General features: G+C 43.9%; 1 protein-coding gene and 1 pseudogene across 3 annotated transcripts in view; one reads left to right on the forward strand and one right to left on the reverse strand.

Moving 5' to 3' along the window:
- ap3b1a (adaptor related protein complex 3 subunit beta 1a) overlaps positions 1 to 15,483 on the forward strand; it is a 762,544-nt gene that overhangs the window by 713,792 nt on the left and 33,269 nt on the right. The gene's annotated exons all lie outside the window — the stretch shown is intronic.
- si:dkey-163m14.6 lies at positions 617 to 14,194 on the reverse strand (annotated as a pseudogene). Its single transcript, XR_015519933.1, has 3 exons — positions 13,829 to 14,194; positions 3,095 to 3,193; positions 617 to 1,842 (listed from the first exon to the last, which is right to left on the reverse strand). The product of XR_015519933.1 is annotated as a si:dkey-163m14.6 (transcript).

Raw genomic sequence — 15,483 nt, forward strand, 5'->3', positions numbered from 1 at the left:
GGAGTTTTGTTCATGGGTGAGGGAAGGGTGGAGCATGAAATTGACATGCTGATCAGTGCAGCGGCAGCAGTAATGTAATCAATGTATCAGTCCATTGTGGTAAAGAACTGAAGGCAAAGCTCTTGATTTACTGGTCAATCTATGTTTCTACTCTCACCTATGGTCATGAGCCTTGGGTCATGACTGAAAGGACAAGATCTCACATTCAAGTGGCAGAAATTAGTTTTCTTCGCAGGGTGGCAGGGCGCACCCTTATAGATAGGTTGAGGAGCTCTGTCACCTGGGAGGAGCTCGGAGTTGAGCTGCTGCTCCTCCACATTGAGAGAAGTCAGCTGAGGTGGATCTGGCATCTGTTTTGGATGCCTCCAGGACGCCTACCTAGGGAAGTGTTCCAGGCATGTCCCACTGGGAGGAGGCCTCAAGGAAGACCCAGGACATGCTGGAGGGACTATGTCTCTCGGCTGGCCTGAGAATGCCTCAGGATCCTCCCGGAGGAGCTGGGGAAGGTATCTCACGGGAGGGAAGTCTGGGGATCTGTGCTAAGACTGCTGCCCCCACAACCCGGCCCCGGAAAAGCAAATAAAAATGAATGAATAAAAACCTTCATTTCAAAACTGCATGATGTGTTTACTTGTGTTATCTTGGATTAATATTTAAAATTGTTTGATGATCAGAAATATTACAGTGTGACAAGCATGCAAACAAATTAGAAATCAGTAAAGGGCAGCTGAATATACTATATGTTCACATCGCAACTTAAGCCTGAGCGTACTCACAGCTAACGTGAGGATTTTGTTTTACTATTTGTGCTTCCACTTTTTGTCTTCCTCCAGCAAAACAGAGAACCAATTTTCTGTCTAAACTGAGACGAGCCATAATAGTACAGCAGAGGATCCAGAAAAACACTTGCGCTGCCCAAACACACAGCCAACATGTAGTATTTTCCCCCCTCAGCGCTGCCTTCAGTAGCTAACCGAACACAGTGATGCAACAAGATGACATTAGTTGGAGCAAAACACACCACAAACTCAATCAGCACAAAAACAGTCATGATCACAGCTCTCCTTTTGTTGGATGAAGATGAAGCTGCTAAATGATCAGACTTTGCATTGAGAGCATATATGATGCTGGAGTAGCTCACTAAAACAACAACCAGCGGCATGAAGAAATACAGGCAGGAGAGAATGGAGAACAGATATGCATACAGCTGTGTGTTATACAGCACATTATGGCAAGTGACGCCCACATCCTTAATCCTGAATGTCTGAGTTATGCAGAGTAGTGGCACAGTACCAGCGAGCGACAGCAGCCAGACTAATGCGCATATGAATGAGGCTTTCCTCACATTTCTCCAGGTTAAAGAGGCGACTGGAAACACCACGGCCAGCAGTCTGTCCACACTCATGCACATCATCAGCAGTATGGAGCAGTACATGTAGCAGTAATAAGCTGCAGTGAGCACACGACACGCCGCCTCACCAAACAGCCAATCAGAAGCGTTCAGCTGGTAGTGGATCTTCAGAGGCAGCAGCAGGGCGAAGAGCAGATCCACACACGCCAGGTGAGACATGTAGATCACAGCTGGTTTCCTTTCTCTGATCCTGCAGGTGAACGTCACCAAAGCCAAAGCGTTCAGAGGCAAACTAATGAGGATGATAATGATGAAGAAGGACGGCATGAAGCGGGTGACCAGCGGGCCTTTCAGGAACTCAACAGCCTGATCTGGGATGTTGTAAGAAATTTGTGTTATGTTGCATTTCACTCCGTCCAGATCAGAGCTGTTACACGACTGCACTTCAATAATTTCTGTAATGAAATCATCGATTCCTGCAATTATATCATCTGTAAGTAAACACAATAAATCAGTTGTAAATATTGTCATAGCATCACCAGACAAATTTAAGTACTGAGGTTAGCAATAAGATTTCAACAAAGGTTCAGATGTTGCCTACGCTATTGTTGTCTATTGGAAAGAATGCGTCAATAGAGCTGCCATTTTAGTACAGGGTAGCGCTCCTTTGAAATGAATGTAGGACCAAGGTGCATTGAAATACTGGCTATCTGTAGTCAGAGATATACACAGATACAGTTGAATTCAGAATTATTAGCCCCGCTGTTTACTTCCCTCCCCCCCAATTTCTGTTTAATGGAGAAAAGACTTTTTTTCAAAACATATCTAATAATAATAGTTTTACTAACTCATCTCTAATAACTGATTTATTTTATCTTTGCCATGATGACAGTAAATAATATTTGACTAGATATTTTTCAAGGCACTTCTATACAGCTTAAAGTGACATTTAAAGGCTTAATTAGGTTAACTAGGAGGGTTAGGGTAATTAGGCAAGTTATTGTATACGGTGGTTTGTTCTTTAGACTGTCTGGAAAAAAATTGTTTAAAGGGGCTAATAATATTGACCTTAAAATGGTTCATAAAAAAATCAAAACTGCTTTTATTCTAGCCAAAATAAAACAAATAAGACTTTCTCCTGAAGAAAAAAGCCTAAACAGATATACTCTGACAATTTCATTGCTCCGTTCAACACCATTTGGGAATTAATTAAAAAAGAAAAAAAATTAAAGAGGGACTAATAACTGACTTCAACTGTTTAGCATATATCTATGATCAGGAGTTTTCCCAGAGGTCAGTATGCAAATATTTGTTTAAGTTATGAAAATTATCATTTTACATCACCTTTAAGCATTCATTTAGTTGTTGAACCATAAAACTGAGTTGAAAGTTCATATAAACGCTAGAGCCGTCATTAGCCGCAGACTAGCTCAGAAACTCCATAAAAAAATATCTGGGTTTCATATTTTAAAGACATGCTGGGGGAAAATAGAGTTTAATGCAGTGCTTCTTGTTCAGTCTGAGACATACTTTATATAAATCAGGTGAAGATCATTGATATTTAAAGAAATCAGGTTTTAAAAGTGGTGATTTTGTAATTAAAAGACGTTCATCAGAGGAGCGTGGGCTGGCTGACTGAAAATTGAAAGTCTGTGTGGATACAACCTAATGGATTATTATTATACTGTGGTGAAGATCCTACATCATGTGAAAACTGCTCCTTTATGTGAGGATTTTTTTTACCTCCAGGAAGTTCATCGGGAAAACTGGAACTGTTAATGGAATAATCTTCAAAGTCTCCAGAATAGTCACCATTGAACTCGTCCACTGTCTCATAGTACCCTGACGTAACACAGAAAAAGTGACCAAGTGTTAAGTTACATATTGTCAGTCTAGTGCAGGGGTGGGTAAACTCGGTCCTGGAGGGCCGGTGTCCTGCACAGTTTAGCTCCAACCCTAATCAAACACACCTGCTTATAGATTTCTTGTGATCCTAAAGACACCGGCCCTCGAGGATCAAGTTTGCCTATCCCTGGTCTAGTGTCTAATTCGTGAGCAACCCAGGATCATTCTGAAAACGTACCCCTGAAGAGCGGCAAATTTCTCTAATTTCTCTTGCGAATGCTATTCATCCACACTGTTCTTGCATAAATCCACCAGATTTACCTGATTGTGGAATCATTCTTCACCAGACTCAAATCTCGTCATTGCAGTCAACTGCGCTTCATGAGTCCGCCGATATACGCGGCGAGCCACTGGGCAAACTGATAACAGCGGAAAAGTCGTCCACACAGAGGTAAGTGGTCAGCTAGTAGCGCAAAAAGGAAAACCGTCCTCTCGCCCTGCAGCATTCATTTTAAAGTGTTAGTGTAAAGTAAGTGTAAGTGTTTATAAGTGTAGCTCTGGCTACGTAATTTGCGATCTCCAGAAATGTATATATGACAACGTTTTCAGAATGAGACTGTTGCATTTGTAGTCATTTATTTTTTTGTATTTGATGACTAGTCTAGTTTTGGGCTATTCTTAGATATCTATTTTATGTCTACTGAATACTCAAATTTAGCCTTAATTCATTCATTCATTCATTCATTTTCGGCTTAGTCCCTTTAATAATCTGGGGTCTCCACAGCGGAATGAACCGCCAACTTATCAAGCATATGTTTTACGCAGCAGATGCCCTTCCAGCTGCAACCCATCCCTAGGAAACACCCATACATTCTCATTTACGCACATACACTAAGGACAATTTAGCTAACCCAATCACCTATAGCGCATGTCTGTGGACTGTGGGGGAAACCGGAGCACCCGAAGGAAACCCACACCAACACAGGGAGAACATGTAAACTCCACACAGAATAAGCAGTGAAGAAAAACGCAAGCTACCTATATAAATTCTATTGTCCCTTGAGATGTAACTTGTGCCAAACACACACTGTTTGTAATGGTAATTATCCAGGTTAAGCCCAAAGTCTTATCTCATCTCATTTTCGTCCGCTTCTCTGGGGCCGCGTCGCGGGGGCAGCAGTCTTAGCAGAAAACTCAAGACTTATCCTCTTCCCAAACACTTCCTCAAGCTCCTCTGGGGGGATCCTGAGGCATTTCCAGGCCAGCCGAGAGACATAGTCCCTCCAGCGTGTCCTGGGTCTTCACCGAAGTCTCCTCCTAGTGAGACATGCCTGGAACACCTCTCTAGGTAGCCATCCAGGAGGCATCCAAAACAGATGCCAGATCCACCTGAGCTGACTTCTCTCAATGTGGAGGAGCAGCAGCTTTACTCCGAGCTCCTCCCAGGTGACAGAGCTCCTCACCCTATCTATAATGGTGCGCCCTGCCACTCTGTAAAGGAAACTCATTTTGGCCGTGTGTATCTGAGATCTTGTCCTTTCGGTGAGATGACCATAGGTGAGAGTAGGAACGTAGATTAACCGGTAAATTAAGAGCTTTGCCTTTCAGCTACTTCTTTACCACAATGGACCACATTACTGCTGCCGCTGCACCAATCCACCTGTAAATTTTACGTTCCATCCTTTCCTCACTCATTAACAAAACCCCAAGACAGTAAAGCCCAAAGTACACTTTGTTTATTCCCATGCATACAAATCCACTGAAGACATCTTCCTTTGTCAAAGACAAAGCAAAACACTTTTAATTTGGTCATATACATTTTTTTACATCGCCACATTTCCTGATGTTTCTCAATCGATTTATTTGAAGAGCTATTTGTTTTAAACCCTAAAGTTACCAAATAAACACTAGCATTAGTCCAATGATGAAACACTGTAGCACTACATGATCAGCCCGAACCTTCCTAACGTTTCTCATTGGCTCATTTGGTAAATAATATCCAATCGCACACACGTTTCTGTTGAGTGTGTGAATACATCAGTCAATCAGAAACATACAGTATTTGTCACTGCTGAAAAGTGTGTGTGCTCTAGCAAATACTCATGAACATGATTCTTCAGAAATTACTTTATTTAAATTATTATTATTATTAATTTTATTACTATTAATACTACTAATGGTAAAGTATATGGTATACATTCTAATAATATCTAGAGTAATCTTTTATTTGAAACCACATACAGTAAGAAAGCAGTTATTTAACATTTTAATAAATGTTTGACATATTTCTATATTTAACATTTTTTAGATTTAATAAATGCCGCTTTGATGAACTGAATAATTTTCTTTAAAAAAAAACGACGCTAAACCTTTAACAGGTAGTGTGTGTGTGTGTGTGTGTGTGTGTGTGTGTGTGTGTGTGTGTCTGTGTGTATGTGTGTCTCAAGCCAAAATTATTTACACCCCTGACAAATTGTAATTGAGTTATTTTTATTCAACCAGATGTTACTTTTATTCAACAAAATGTTTCGAAGTGCCAGTGGCTACAATTACTGTACAGGGTATAGAATACAGACTATTGCTAAAAAATACTATGATTTTGGGTTTGATTTTTTAATAATCCATCCATTTTTTGTTGGTCAATATTATCTCAAAGTTTCAAAGTGATCTTGATGTTAATTGCCATTTTTGTTTGGAAACGTTGGAAACCTTGCTCATTTTCAGGAATTTCTATGTGAAAAATCTGTGGAACGAAGTGTCTGGGTCTGCAAAAGAAAAGATATTTGGCAATTTTGATTTGCATCATGAAAATATTTTTCAGATATTTAAAATTTGTTGTCCGCATGAAAAATGAAGCTTATATAATTCATTTCATCATCATAGAACAATATCACATTTGTAAACAAACACAAAAAAGTAACTGAGAATGATATCTCTGTTGTACAAAATAGAAACAATAGAAAAGCTTTTGAAACTTTTAAACTCAGTATTTAAAATCTTTAGGCAGTTGAGGAGTCTTGGGTACACTTGTAAATTTGTTATTTTTCCTTTTATTTCCAATAATTAATTTAAATGTTTTCCCTAGATTTTTCCTCCAATAAATGATTGCAATATGTTGCTCTAAGCATAATATGTCACACAGTTAGGACTCCGCAATGTTTTGATTTTCACTTATCAGGCAATAATACGCTCTCTATATATACTTGCAGGGTCTTAGACCGAGTCAAAATCTTGATAATCCGGTTTACAAATAGGTTATTTGTCGCCTCAGGCTCCGAGTCCTACTTTCACCACAAATTAGCATCTAAGTGCATTTATTAAAGCGCAAACTCTACCTTAAGGAACCATTCCTTCATACAAGCATTAATCAATCTAAGCAAAAGAAGGGACAATTGAAGATCGCTTCAAACTTTTCTTTGTCTCCAACTTTAAGAAATGAACTCCATGTGACAAAACATCATTTAAAAGTTGACTTCTCTTATTTATGAATAAATTGTTTTATCTTATTTTCTATTTATATTGACTATCCTATTTATAAAAAGGGAAGAGGTGCTTTGAAGAGAGAAAGGAAAGACAGGGAAAAAATTCTGAGTACTTAAGGAAGAGAAAGAAATTGAAATGGCCAATAAATTAGCTGAGAGAGAAGCATCTGCTGCTGTTGCTATAAAGCAGGGGTGTCCAAACTCAGTCCTCCAGGGCCGGTGTTGTGCCGAGAAATGCGATTTGGGTTGGGTTAAGGATAATGTTTTAGTTGTGTACATGACTGCATTTCATTATTACAATATGTTCAAAACCAGCAGATTATACTATTCAGTTTGCATGTCTTGTACTTACTGTCAGTCCAGTTTCTGCTTAATAAAATATTATGACAAAAATAAATCATAAAAAACGTAAAATTGTTATTATTTTGATGAATAAGGCAAGGACAAGAGGTGAAACACATTATAAAATTCACTAGGTTTACAAATAAATGTAAAATAATAATATTGACTGTAGTGTAGCCTAAAATTTGATGGTTTTAAACACATTAAGGCTACATGGAACACAGACAATTATTGTTGCTGTTTTAAACTAAACCACACATTAAACAATTCAATTCACTTAATCTCATTCGTATTGTATTTAAAGTCAGTCTATTTATTTATTTATTAATTCTGTGAGGGACGGATTCCATCCATGAAACTCACCTCAGTCACTTTCATTAGTGTCATAACTCTGTTATTAAATATTTTTTCAAATCAATTTCAGTTTATAGATGCACATTTTAGAGGGGTGCATTTTACAGCAGTGGTGCGTTTCTCTGTACAACACCGCTGTCCTGCATAGTTTAGCTCAAACTTCCTTCAACACTCCTATCTGAAGTATACCTATACCTCCTGTTTTAAGTATACCTGTCATACAAGTGTCAGTATAAAAAATCAGGAGGAATCAAATGCAGGGAAAAACAGGAATTATTTATTACTAAAGTGGCCTGTAGAGGGGATATGATACAACAAAAAATTCCCAGCACAGGGTGCTGTAAATGCCACAGAAAAAAACACAAAATACTGGCAAAAAATAAATAAAGAGAGTTCAACAGAGGGCGCTCAGCGGTCCAAAGTCGCCAGTCAAAAAGGGGCAAAAAACAGAAGGTATAATTACAGGCAATACTAAGTGCTTCCAGCAGGAGGCGCACGGCGGTCCAACTCTCTAGTCAAAAAAACAGGAAATGGGTAACTCAGGTGAAGGGCAATATTAAGTGCTTCCAGCAGGAGGCGCACGGTGGTCCAACTCCCCAGTCAAACGGGAAACACAACAGTATCAGCAGCCGAAGTGAAAGCGCCCGGGCGGGATACAAGGTGGCCAGAGAGGGAGAAGATCGCTGGTGGGCGGGATAGAAAAGGCTGAAGCAGGAAGTGGAGAGGGAAGCGTCTGCCACAACTGATAGCAGCGAGGGCGATCTGATAAAAGGGGAAAAAACAGGAAACAGTCCAAACCACAATATCGAAATCAAAAAACTGGCACTGGAGTCAAAAATGGATACAAGACAGGACACGATCTAAGCGGCCACCGCGTGAGGTAAACACACTAACGACCCGGTACAAGACAATGACAGAGAGGAGAATAAATAGGGAGACTCATAAGGCTAAGACTAGAGACAGGTGCGAATAATGAAATAATGATCTAATGAGTAACCTGATAAGTGGGTGGAGTGAGGCAGTGGAGCACATGGCGCGCTGTCAAAACAATGCCATGTGCTACGAGAAAACAAACACGAATGACTGTGACAACATGCAGGTGACAGACCATGACAGTACCCCCCCCCCTACGAACGCCACCTGGCGTCTCAGGGGAGGGGCTTACCCAGTCGCCGGTGAAGGTCCACGACCAACGCCCGATCCAGAACATGCCGAGCTGGAATCCAACTCCTCTCCTCAGGACCATAACCCTCCCAGTCCACCAAATACTGGAAACCCCGGCCCCGGCGTCTGACATCCAACAACCTCCTGACAGTGTATGCAGGAGAGCCATCCACTAGGCGGGGGGGAGGAGGGGCAGGGGAGGAGATAATGGGGTTAAGATTGGATCTGAACACAGGTTTAACCCTGGATACATGAAAAACAGGGTGTACCCGACCAAGTGTGGGAGGTAACTTGAGCTTAACCGCCACCGGACTCAAGACCTTGGTGATGCAGTATGGACCAATGAACCTGGGTGCCAACTTGCGTGAGGCCACCCTGAGAGGCAAGTCCTTGGTTGATAACCATACCTTCTGACCACAAACATATTGAGGTGGGGAAGTCCGATGACGGTCAGCTGCTGCTTTGATTCGTCTAGAGGTCCGGGCCAAGACCTCCTCAGCCCTCATCCAGGTGCGGCGGCACCGTCGGACAAAGGCCAAGGCAGACGGAACTGCAGCATCGGGCTCCTGTGAAGGAAACAAAGGCGGTTGATAACCCATAGAGCAGAGGAATGGGGACATACCTGTAGACGTTACCGGCAGTGAATTGTGGGCATACTCCACCCACGAGAGCTGTTGGCTCCAGGAACTAGGATTCTGGGAGGTCAGGCAGCGGAGGGCTCTTTCGAGATCCTGGTTGGCTCGTTCACATTGCCCGTTGGTCTGAGGATGAAAACCTGAGGACAGACTCGTAGAGGCCCCGATCTGCCGACAGAATTCTTTCCAAAACCGGGAAACAAACTGTGGTCCCCTGTCAGAAACCACATCAACCGGAAGACCATGAATCCGGAAGACATGATCAACCATAGCTTGGGCTGTTTCCTTGGCTGAGGGGAGCTTGGGCAAGGGGATAAAATGGGCTGCTTTAGAAAAACAGTCCACTACAGTCATTATGACAGTGTTTCCTCTTGAGGGAGGGAGGCCAGAAACGAAGTCCAGGGCCAGGTGTGACCAAGGACGAGAAGGGATGGGCAAGGGCTGGAGCAGACCAACAGGAGCCTTGTTAGAGGTCTTGTTCTGGGCACATGTCGAGCAAGCCAACACAAACTGCCTGACGTCCGACCCTAGAGAGGGCCACCAAAATCGCTGGCGGATGGCAGCCAGTGATCTCCAAATTCCTGGGTGGCAAACCAACCTGGACTCATGGCCCCACCGGAGAACCTCGGAACGCAGCGCAACCGGCACAAACAACCGACCCTCCGGGCACCCCTCTGGTACTTCAATCCCTTGACCGGCCTTTATTACCCGCTGTTCAATGCCCCAGGAGAGGGACCCAACAACCACTCCCTCAGGGAGGATGGACTCCACCGGGGTCTCCCCACTGGGGGTCTCGAACAGTCGTGAGAGGGCATCAGGTTTGATATTCTTTGACCCTGGCCGGTACGAGAGGACGAAGTTGAACCGACCAAAGAAGAGTGCCCAGCGAGCCTGGCGTGCGCTCAACCTCTTGGCCGAACGGACATACTCAAGGTTCTTATGGTCCGTCCAGACCAAGAAGGGGTGCGCCGCACCCTCCAGCCAGTGACGCCACTCACCCAAGGCCAGCCTGACTGCCAACAGCTCCCTGTTACCGATGTCGTAATTACGTTCTGCTGGGCTCAGGCGATGAGAGAAAAAGGCACAAGGATGCACCTTCCCATCCTTGGATGAGCGCTGAGACAGGACCGCGCCTACATCAACCTCAGAGGCATCTACCTCAACAATAAATTGTTGTTCAGGGTCAGGAATAGAAAGAACAGGAGCAGAGGTGAAACGGGACTTAAGGGCACCAAAGGCCTCCTGAGCTTGTGTATTCCACTTGAACAATACCTTGGTGGAGGTGAGAGCCGTTAAGGGTGCAGCAATCTGGCTAAAGTTCCTGATGAAACGCCTATAGAAATTGGCAAAACCCAGGAAACGCTGCAGAGCCTTGCGGGTGTTGGGGACTGGCCATTTGGCAACGGCCCTTACCTTATCAGGATCAGCTCGGACTCCCTCAGCCGAGATGACATACCCCAGGAACGCAACCGACCTAGCGTGGAACTCGCACTTCTCCGCCTTAACAAAGAGCTGATTCTCTAGTAGCCGTTGGAGGACCTGACGCACATGCTGAGTGTGTTCCTGTAAAGAGGATGAGAAAATGAGAATATCATCCAGGTACACAAAGACAAATTTGTTTACCATGTCTCTCAGCACGTCGTTAACCAGGGCCTGGAAGACAGCTGGTGCATTTGTCAGACCAAAGGGTAGGACCAGATATTCAAAGTGTCCCGTAGGGGTATTAAAGGCTGTCTTCCACTCATCTCCCTCACGAATGCGTACCAAGTGATAAGCGTTACGAAGGTCTAACTTGGTGAAGACCTGGGCTCCCTGCAACAGCTCAAAAGCAGACGACATGAGAGGTAAGGGGTACCTGTTCTTTATCGTAATGTCGTTTAGCCCTCTGTAATCAATACAGGGATGCAGGGAGCCATCCCTCTTCTTAACAAAGAAGAACCCAGCACCTGCAGGAGATGATGAGGGACGGATGAGACCAGCATTAAGTGACTCCTGAATATACCTATCCATAGCCTCTCTCTCTGGACCAGAAAGGGAATACAAGCGACCCTTGGGCGGAGAAGTGCCTGGGAGGAGGTCAATGGCACAGTCATATGGTCGATGAGGAGGGAGAGACCCAGCCCGAGACCTGCTGAAGACCTGACGAAGACCATGGTACTCAACCGGGACCTTGGTTAAATCGGCTGTCTCCTCCTGCAACACAGAACACAAAGAACCAGGAGACAAGGCAGAACCCAAACAAGATACATGACAAGACTGACTCCAGGCCAACACAGAATCTCCAGACCAATCAACGTGAGGATTGTGCTGTGCCAGCCAGGGATGCCCCAGGACTACAGGGGAACCCGGCGAGTCAAAAAGGTACAGCTCAATGGCCTCACGGTGATTGCCGGAAACGACAAGACTTACACAGGGAGTGATGTGGGTGATGGTGGAGAGAAGCTGACCAGCTAATGACCAGACAGAAATGGGGGAAGGGAGAGGAACGGCAGGAATGCCCCACTGTTTGGCAATGGCACGGTCTAGAAAGTTACCCTCGGCCCCTGAATCAAGCAAGGCAGAGGCCGAATTAGTGGATCCTTCATACTGGATGGTGATGGGCAACAGGGTGCGAGAGCGGGGGGAGTCTAGACAGGGAAAGGCGCCCACCAGGATCCCCCGGTTCACTGATGGGCCTTGGCTTTTAAAGGACACTTGACGGCAAAATGCCCTGGTTTTCCGCAGTAGAGGCATAGACCACAGGCAAGACGGTCCCTCTTTTCTTGAGGTGTAAGGCGCATACGACCCATTTGCATGGGCTCAGGTTCAGGTGAGGGAGGAGTAGAAGAGCTAGATTGTTGGAGGGGAAGGTCATTAACCCTCCAGGAGGAGTGAATGGACCGCCAGTGGCGGCGGCGGCGGAGGCGCCCCTCCACACGGAGTGCCAGATTAATAAGGGTCTCAAGGTTATGGGGGAGCTCATGAGAAGAAAGCTCATCTTGGATCTCTTCGTTCAGGCCCTCAAAAAATCTGGAACGTAGGGCCCCCTCGTTCCAATCACAGGAGGCAGCTAGAGTTCTGAACTGGATTGCAAAGTCTGTGACGGAGTGGCCCTCCTGGGATAGTCGTGCCAAGCGGGCAGCCGCCTCATCACCCTGTGCAGACCGGTCAAAAAGTTTGATCATTTCCTCCCTGAAGTCCTCGAAAAAGTGGCAAAAGGGTGCCCTGGCATCCCAAACAGCAGTGCCCCACTCACGTGCTCTCCCAGTGAGCAGGGTCAAGACGTATGCCACCCTGGATGCCTCAGAGGCATATCGGCGGGGCTGTAGGGCAAAAACTAAGGCACACTGTGACAAAAAGGCCCGGCAGGAGTTGGGGTCCCCATCGTAGGGTGGAGGGTTGTTTGCATGGGGCTCTGGGTCATGATGGGGTGTGGTGGGGGAAGAAGAAGCTTGCCTGGGTACTGTGACATTGTGCTGGAGCTCCTCAATTCGGGCATTGAGCTCGACCACTTGGGCAGTGAGCATCTCGACCTCTCTGGAGGTGGCGTTGAGCTGGGTGGCGTGCTGGCCCAAAAGTGCACCTTGTTGGGCGAGTGCATTGCGCATCTGGTCAGAACCTGCTGATTCCATCTTCTGACCGGGTCGTTCTGTCATACAAGTGTCAGTATAAAAAATCAGGAGGAATCAAATGCAGGGAAAAACAGGAATTATTTATTACTAAAGTGGCCTGTAGAGGGGATATGATACAACAAAAAATTCCCAGCACAGGGTGCTGTAAATGCCACAGAAAAAAACACAAAATACTGGCAAAAAATAAATAAAGAGAGTTCAACAGAGGGCGCTCAGCGGTCCAAAGTCGCCAGTCAAAAAGGGGCAAAAAACAGAAGGTATAATTACAGGCAATACTAAGTGCTTCCAGCAGGAGGCGCACGGCGGTCCAACTCTCTAGTCAAAAAAACAGGAAATGGGTAACTCAGGTGAAGGGCAATATTAAGTGCTTCCAGCAGGAGGCGCACGGTGGTCCAACTCCCCAGTCAAACGGGAAACACAACAGTATCAGCAGCCGAAGTGAAAGCGCCCGGGCGGGATACAAGGTGGCCAGAGAGGGAGAAGATCGCTGGTGGGCGGGATAGAAAAGGCTGAAGCAGGAAGTGGAGAGGGAAGCGTCTGCCACAACTGATAGCAGCGAGGGCGATCTGATAAAAGGGGAAAAAACAGGAAACAGTCCAAACCACAAAATCGAAATCAAAAAACTGGCACTGGAGTCAAAAATGGATACAAGACAGGACACGATCTAAGCGGCCACCGCGTGAGGTAAACACACTAACGACCCGGTACAAGACAATGACAGAGAGGAGAATAAATAGGGAGACTCATAAGGCTAAGACTAGAGACAGGTGCGAATAATGAAATAATGATCTAATGAGTAACCTGATAAGTGGGTGGAGTGAGGCAGTGGAGCACATGGCGCGCTGTCAAAACAATGCCATGTGCTACGAGAAAACAAACACGAATGACTGTGACAACATGCAGGTGACAGACCATGACAATACCCAGATAGAACTTGCTATAGCTGGTTCAGTTGTGTTTAGTTGGGGTTAACTAAAATATACAGGACACTGTAAAATGCTTACTACTTTATACATGCATAATAAAATGTTGAACAGTGCTTACCTCTTGAGGAGACGCAGCATACATGTGCAATTAGCACTAAAAACAATATTGTTTTGATCACCATCTTAGTCATCGGCTGCTTTTGAGGACCTCTTATTCCAAATCCTACATGCTGAGACAAGCAGCCAGTTTTTAAAGTGGAATTGCGAGACGTCAGGTGGTTTGTGACGTCATCGAAAGAGACAATCAAGAAGTGGCAAATAATTGTTGTAAACCAGAGTCCCTCAGAAACCATGGGAAGTGATGAAACCGCTTTACCCAATACATTACATGAACAACATGATGATAGTTACAAATTGAAAAACTGAAGGTGCATTTATGATCTATGAGGATGTGGATGGAGCAGGAGGGAAAAATAGTACTAAGCAAACTTTTTCTTAGGTTACAGAGAAGTCTAATGCCAGTTATAATAGCATGGGTAAACTGGTTGTTGATGGCAACATTGTGGCTGACTCTAAGACTATTTCTAATTATTGTTATTAATTTTAGAGGTGGTAATGTCAGATCAGACTAAAATGTCCTATTTTAGATTAGATAACTGACCTGACTTCTTTAAAAAAGATGATAAAATGTGTTGCAACGAACAAAATTCTCTTAAAAATATATTATATTTGTATTATATTATATATTAACAATTGATGCTAGTTTCACTATTTATTACATGATTTTAGGTCAATTTTTTTAGCTCAAGTTATTTAACTTATGAATCACAGTCCAGCTCCATAAAAATCATTAATAAAAAATCAATAATCTCTGATAATATTTGATTATTTTAGACATCACTGATTTTTCTGATGAATATTTTAGTTTGACTTTAGAAGAACTTTTTAGATATTTTTTAGACTTGTATAAAGCATTTGACTTTTATTTTTAAATGTATTAAAAAATCTTGGTTTTGGAGATTCTTTTTTAATGCCACCAGGACACTATATGCTAACAGTAATTGCTCATTAAAATTTAGTTTTTGGTACATCAAGTCCTTTCATCCTTTCATAACTAAAATGTAGTCTTTTTTTAGATTTGATAACTGACCTGATTTCTAGAAAAAGATGATAAAATTTGTTATGATGTACCTAATTCTCTTAAATATATATTATATTCTGTTAACGATTTAAAAGTTAAAAAGTCTCTGGATAATGATGGTATTACTGCAGAGTTTTACAAGGCTTATTCTGAACCCTTAAGCCCCTTTCCTTACTGAATTTGATGCAATATGAGTTTTATTGCAAACTTCTACACTGTAAAAAAATCTTGCTGCTGTAGTAATTTAAGTGTGGTAATTTACAAGTGGCCAACATGAGTTTCCTTTGCAGAGTGGCAGGGCCTAACCTTATAGAACGCTGAGGAGCTCTGTCACCCGAGAGAAGCTTGGAGTAGAGCCGCTGCTCCTCCACATTGAGAGAAGTCAGCTGAGGTGGCTCAGGTTTCAAATGCCTCCTGGAGGCCTACCTAGGCAGGTGTTCTAGGCATGTCCCATCAGGAGGAGGCCATGGGGAAGATCCAGGACATGCTGGTGGGACTATGTCTCTCGGCTGGCCTGAGAACGCATCAGGATACCCCACCAGAGGAGCTGGAGGAAGTGTCTTGGGAAAGGAAAGTCTGGGGTTCTCTCCTAAGACTGCTGCGCTTGTGAAAGGCAGACGAAAATGAATGAA

The sequence above is a fragment of the Danio rerio genome, chromosome 21 (genome assembly GCF_052040795.2).
Source record: "Danio rerio strain M-AB ecotype USA chromosome 21, GRCz13ab, whole genome shotgun sequence".
NCBI lineage: Eukaryota > Metazoa > Chordata > Actinopteri > Cypriniformes > Danionidae > Danio > Danio rerio.